The sequence below is a fragment of the Ostrea edulis genome, chromosome 7 (genome assembly GCF_947568905.1).
Source record: "Ostrea edulis chromosome 7, xbOstEdul1.1, whole genome shotgun sequence".
In the NCBI taxonomy this organism is placed as follows: domain Eukaryota; kingdom Metazoa; phylum Mollusca; class Bivalvia; order Ostreida; family Ostreidae; genus Ostrea; species Ostrea edulis.
Genome location: NC_079170.1, coordinates 13,042,422 through 13,048,715, shown reverse-complemented (window position 1 = coordinate 13,048,715; position 6,294 = coordinate 13,042,422). Strand labels below are relative to the sequence as shown.

The 6,294-nt window shown below is 35.1% G+C and overlaps 1 long non-coding RNA gene across 3 annotated transcripts; it reads left to right on the top strand.

Annotated features, from left to right (window-relative positions):
* The first annotated feature begins 516 nt into the window (after window positions 1–516).
* Window positions 517–4,121, top strand: LOC125654257 (uncharacterized). Of its 3 annotated transcripts, none has more exons than XR_008796637.1 (4): window positions 517–748; window positions 1,441–1,594; window positions 2,566–2,819; window positions 2,954–4,121. It is a non-coding gene; the product is annotated as an uncharacterized LOC125654257 (long non-coding RNA). The 3 variants fall into 3 exon arrangements; XR_008796638.1 differs by having other exon boundaries at window positions 1,425–1,594; XR_007362283.2 differs by having other exon boundaries at window positions 1,412–1,594.
* The last annotated feature ends 2,173 nt before the right edge of the window (window positions 4,122–6,294 follow it).

The following is a 6,294-nucleotide window of genomic DNA, read 5'->3' as shown; positions in this document are numbered from 1 at the left end:
CATAGTTTTAAAGAATTTCATCTTTTGAAATTGCAGTTGGAGTATAAGTACGATTACCAAAAGTGGAAGTAATGACAAGTGCGTTTAAATTACAGTTGTAATAATGAGCCTTACAAACAAAGACAATGATGTTACAAGCTTTGTCAGCTGGAACCAAAACATATTTCTCATGTAACCTATGAAAGGTGAAGATAACGAACAGTGATCAATCTCATAACTCCTACAAGCAATACAAAATAGATAGTTGGGCAAACACGGACCCCTGGACACACCAGAGGTTGGATCATTTCCTAGGAGTAGTAAGCATCCCCTGTCGACTGGTCACACCCGTCGTGAGTCCTATATCCTGTTGAGGTAAACGGAGTTATCTGCATTCAAAATCAGTGTGCCAAGAACGGCTTAACAATCGGTATGAAACACGTCCGACAGCATTTAACCCAATGATAGGTTGTATTGACGAACTAGATCGTTATAACGACCATAGAATTTGCAAAATGCTGACTTCAATCGACGCATGTAACATTTGTTGCTCTAAATAAACAGATTTGTTTGCGGCTAGCAATAGTAAATGCATATATGATGACAGTGACTACAAACCAAAATTAAATTAGTTAATGATTTTTGTGTAGATTGGAAATGTTGCCAGCACCAGCGGAAAAGAACGTAGACTGACCCACGTCCGGGAATAAACAAATGACATCAAACCACCTTGATCTTTTGCCACAAATAACAGAGACCCATGTTAAAGGTAATATGAAAACGACTTCCCTGTATACAAAATGTAAGTCTTTAAATTGTACTATAATCAGAGATAAACACTCAAGAAACACAAGACTGTAGACTATATAATGACTATGAATTATGAGCTTGGGCATTGCTATTTCTCCAGCAGGAAAGGAATGCTGATCGAGTCATAATAAAGTGACATTCATTGGATAAAGGGGGTTACGTACACAACATCTTTAGTAAGCTATAATTTACACTTCATGTGCCTGTGAAGGTGATTAGGGTGAGTTGGTGCGGGAGACTGAATCCCCCCATTCTGCAGGGGGGGGGGGGGGGTATGGAGGTCCTATGAAAATTTCATTGCCCAGCTACACACACACATCCTCCTGGCTTCTAGCTGTAATTATTTCAAACAGTGAAAATCTCCATGATGTTCAAGCAGACACATTAATGTGTAAAATAAGAATTTTGAATATATTGCTTTTATTTACCTACATGCATGTATCTTCATTTTTAATGATGGTGTGGTATAAGGAATTCTTAGTAGCTTGCATGCAAGGAAGGCTTGTTTAGTGGCTTGATTTCAATTTGTGGTTGTCTCAGGCTAGCAGGCTACTGATTTTGACAAACCCTGATTTAAAACGACTTTGTGGATATCAAACTTAAACTTGTATTATTATTTTAGGGTGTTTTTAAAGGTTATTTTCAATACAGACAAGCAGCTGATAGACAAACGAGATGGCTAATACAAAAGCATTTGGGAAAGGAAACTGCTTTTAGAGTCTGAGAGAGTGGAAACATTAAGCATCAATTGTCTAAATGAGGACTTTTTTGTGACAGGATTTGTTAGAGCAGCAATGAATAAAAGGTGGTGTATAATATTGATATTAAATATAAACCAACTTCAATTTTTAAAAATCATGATAATCAAATGTTTGTGTAATAGATGTAGAATAAATCCAGATTGTCTTAATTGTATCATTGAAAATAAGAATTATATGTATTCAACAGGTTTCTTAATTATCGTGTAAGAATTAGCAGAAAAACGGGTGAGATTAAAAATTCCTGCTGGGAAGAGTCCTTATGGAACATGTAAACATGTTGCAGCTGTATCTCTTCGTTTGGTAAAGTTTAGAGAATCAAATAACATGGACATTCCAAGGGGATGTACTGAAAATCTCCAGACTTTTCATAAGCCCAAGAAATCCTTTCAAGTTGAGCAGTCTGCGTTACAAAGAGTTTAATTTATCTATTTATTTCAATTTTCAGCACTTTACACCCTTCAGATTGATTGATGATTTACGTACCTATGTAAACAACTTTTCAACTTAAATGAAATTATTATCTACTTTGATGATGGTTATGCCCTTTGAACTTTTATTCTAACTTTTGAGTTATGTGTCTATTAAACGTATTTTAAGATTCGTATGCAAACTGGTACACGCAGTAAGAGATTGAAAGGTTGTTTCTGAGGGTGCATGCAACATTTTGTTATTTATGTTTCATTATTTCACTTCAATGACGACGAATAATACATTACAATTGTGCAGCTTACCAAAGTACAAAAACATCAAAATACAGTAAATATGAATGCATTGAAATGAAATAGCATAAATGTTATACATAAATATGTACACTAATACTCATGTGACGAATAGTCTGTTTCTTCTATATCATAAATACTTTATGTACATACAAAGACTGAGATCTTTGAATTATATGATATTTTGAAAGATTTCTTAGTTAATACTGAAATCTATGGAAACCAATGGAAATAACTTTGTCAGTGCCATTTGTTTTTGGATGCTTGACCGATTTTTTTACCTTTGAATTTCACAGGCTCCCCCATAAAAGCCGAATATATGCCTCGTCGGTACAACCCAGATCTTAGTGACCCAAGACCTCAGAAGTACAAAGAAAATTGTGGATACAATGGCCATGTGCGCAATACTGTGACCAATTACTGTGCTTCAACATCAGCAGATTTATCTTTTAAATACATGATGCCCAAGGCATGTATCAACTTTGCAGTACTGGGCCATCATTACTTGGACCTGCAATTTACATATTGTTGGATAGATGCAGCTCAGAAGGTAAGCTAATTATGAAATGTACAAAATCAATCTAAATTTTACAATTCTAGTATATATTCTTAAAATTATTGAAATTCTTTATTATGATACATGCGACCTGGAAACTTATTTGGTGTGTACTTTTTTTTGAGCAGGTGTCACAGAAAGATATTGTTCACATTGAGTAAACGACCAGGAAACAGAACCTATCGAAAGTCTGGCACCAAGAGAGAAAATGGCGTTTGATTGCATCCAGGTTTGGAGATATTTGCAGAGCTACTGATCGCCACAACAAGCTGAAGCTCTGCGCTCGTATTTGTAAACCTGCGAAACTGAAAATACCAGCTGTGTTACATGGCCAACAATATGAAGCTGTAGCTAGACAGACATTTCAGACAAAAATGGGTTTTAATGTTCAAACTTGTGGTCTCTTCATAGACCCTGAAAACAATTATTTGGCTGCTTTTCCAGATGGTATTGCTAGAGAAAATGCTATTGTTGAAATCAAATGTCCATTTAAGGGCAGATATCGTAAGATTGCTGCAGACAAGTTTTTTGCCCATTTTTGGTAGAGGATGATGACAATGCCTTACACTTAAAACAGAATCGTATAGTTATTATATGCAGATTCAAGGCCAGCTTAACGAGTGTAAGAAAGAGAGAAGTGTTTCTTTGTTGTATACACATTTGTTGACATTTTTGTGGAAGAAATCAATATTGAAAGAAATTATTGGCATGGATGCATGTTACCAAAACTAAAGTTGTTTTATGAGAAGCACTACATGAAATTTCTAACTGAAAAATTATAACTTGTGTCTTAGATACAGGTATACATGCAGTTACATAACTCAATGAAAACATGTTGATAAAAATACACTTACTAGACACAACATTGAAAGTTTCCTTCCTATGTGTGGATAATATGATGACTGCAAGTTTCAGATTGTCTTCTTTTTTAAATTCTTGTTTGAGTATCAAGACTAATGTAATATTTGGATGTTTTCATCAACCTCATGTACTGCATACTTTGTAAATATTGTAAATATTGTAATGAAAAAAAAAGGTTTTACAATGACACATTTGTTTCACATTCAGAAAGATTGTGGTGTTCTATTTTCTGGAGATATGATTAATTTGAGAAATGTTGTATACAAGTTGTAATGCTTTTAGAAATGTTGTTCAGAGTTATTAATGGTTTTGGAATAGAAGAATTGATTATCTAGACACATGTACTATTGCTCTTTAGAGAACAACATGTAAGAATTTAAAATTAAAAATGTGTAAGTATGAAGTTTGTTCAATGATGCAAATGTAATTAAAATAATATGGTTTCAATATCAATATGCAAAAAACAAGTCCACTTTTCATTGTAGTACTATTACTTTGTTAAGAATATTTGTCAACAATGCAAGGTCTAAAATTCAGTATGGAAAAACAAATGAAAATAATTCTTGAGCCTAGAATAGCCTTGACCTGAGGTAGCTCTTTCTTCAGAATTTTAAATGTCTTGGCTAGTCCATTGATGCTTTTAACATGAATTCGTTTGGATGCGATTCTTCGGTCTTTGAAGTCTTGTGCCTCTAGTTGGCTTTTCCCTTTTAACATTGTTGGGGTGTTGACCTAAGTGTTGTGAAGGGCAAACAAATCCTGTACCATTATGCCCCTGTCTGCAATTATGCTGTCATGGTCTTGAAATTTGTCCCTGTCTCTCAAAAACTCCGATCTCTCAATGATTTGTCTGTCACTTGTGGCACCACAGTATGTATCAGAAATGTAACTAACAGTTCCACGTGGTGTGCAACCAATCATTACTTTAATGTTTTTATTCTTTTAATTTGAAAAAGCAGCATTCTGGGCATTTAAATTCTGAGGCTTATTTATTGGTACCTCAGTGGCATCAACTATGACTCTAGTTTTTTGGAAATTGCCAAAGACGTCAGTTGGCATGTATTCATCAATTACTGATCTAGAGGGCCAAATGTTAATTCCGTAAGTTGAAAGTACACGAAATTAATCCAAGTGATAATGATATTTGAAACGGTACTTTCACTAATTTGAAGCATATAGCTTAGTCAATGTCTTCTTTTGCTTGTCTCAATTTCATCAAAACTAAAAGCAATTGATCTTGGGAGGAAAGTAAGGTAATTTTAAGGTTCAACTCATGCGCTGCTGGTCCAAGAATTTGAAGAAAGAAAAACCATCATGGAATGGTCATAACTTTCGAAACCAGTGTATTATTTCACCATTTTATTATTATTCTGCAAATTCTCTATGGAAAATATGTTGGTTATGTCAATATCACATTGGACAGACTGGTCACACAACTCAATTGCATCACCTTCAATATCAACACTGGTTTCTTGTACCGACTCTACCACCACTTCATTCACCACACAATCAACACCGAGATTGTCTTTACTGTCTTCGTCACACTTCACTTCACTACTGTCTCTATCATACTTTACTCTTTTGCTGTATCTTTCCTCTCTTGCACTGCTACATGATTCATTCTTAAATTTTGATGCGAAGGTAAACACAGATGGAATAGCGTCAGTCTCTTGTTCTCACCTAAACAATTTCACGTGTATTTTCACTTTATTCAATATATGAGTAGGATCGAAAGAAACAGCTTTGTTGAATTATGTAACGCGACTCGTTGACAATCCGAGAACTGTCAAAATAAATAATTTGGGCGTAGTATAGCTATCGTTCATAACTGTCGGATTGTGTTCAACGTTACATTATAAACGTTATTCCACAAATCTAAAGACAATATACATTGATGAACCGATGATTTTAAAGTAACAAAACGATCGAACTAACCAAGAAGTATAGTGGTGTAATTGTCGGGTGTGAAGTAATCACCGCATACACCGTCGTAAGCAGCTGGCTTCCACAACTTTTTTGTTTTTTCGTCCAACCTTCGAATCGCGATTCGCCATTTCAATCTTAGATCTGGGGTGGAAAGAAATATATGTCCGCCTTTTTTATTTTTACACAAAGGTACGCAGCAAACACAGGCATTTCGTCGATTTATACTTTTCGCGGATTAACAACTGATGTAAATATAAACAATATGGCGATGGTTATACCTCAGAATACACTAGCGCCACCTGGGGGAGATAACTGTGCATTGCGGACCCTATTGAGAACAATATGGACGGGGGATGCTTGCTCCTCCTGGGCACGTGGCCCACCTCTGGTGTGTCCAGGGGTCCATGTTTACCAAACTATCTATTTTCTATTGATTGAAGGAGATATGAGATTGATCACTGTTTGTTATCTTCACCTTTCATTCAAAGTTTCACATGAATTTGGATAGAGGAAAATTTGATTTTTAAAAAAATATCGACTATGGTTAAATGGGTCTAGAATCGAGGATAAAGTTTTAAAAGATACATAAATATAAAGAAATATAGGACATCACTACACATGATGATGTGTGGGGATTAGTCATAAGGATATTTGAAACCATATTATGACCCCATTTAAGCCA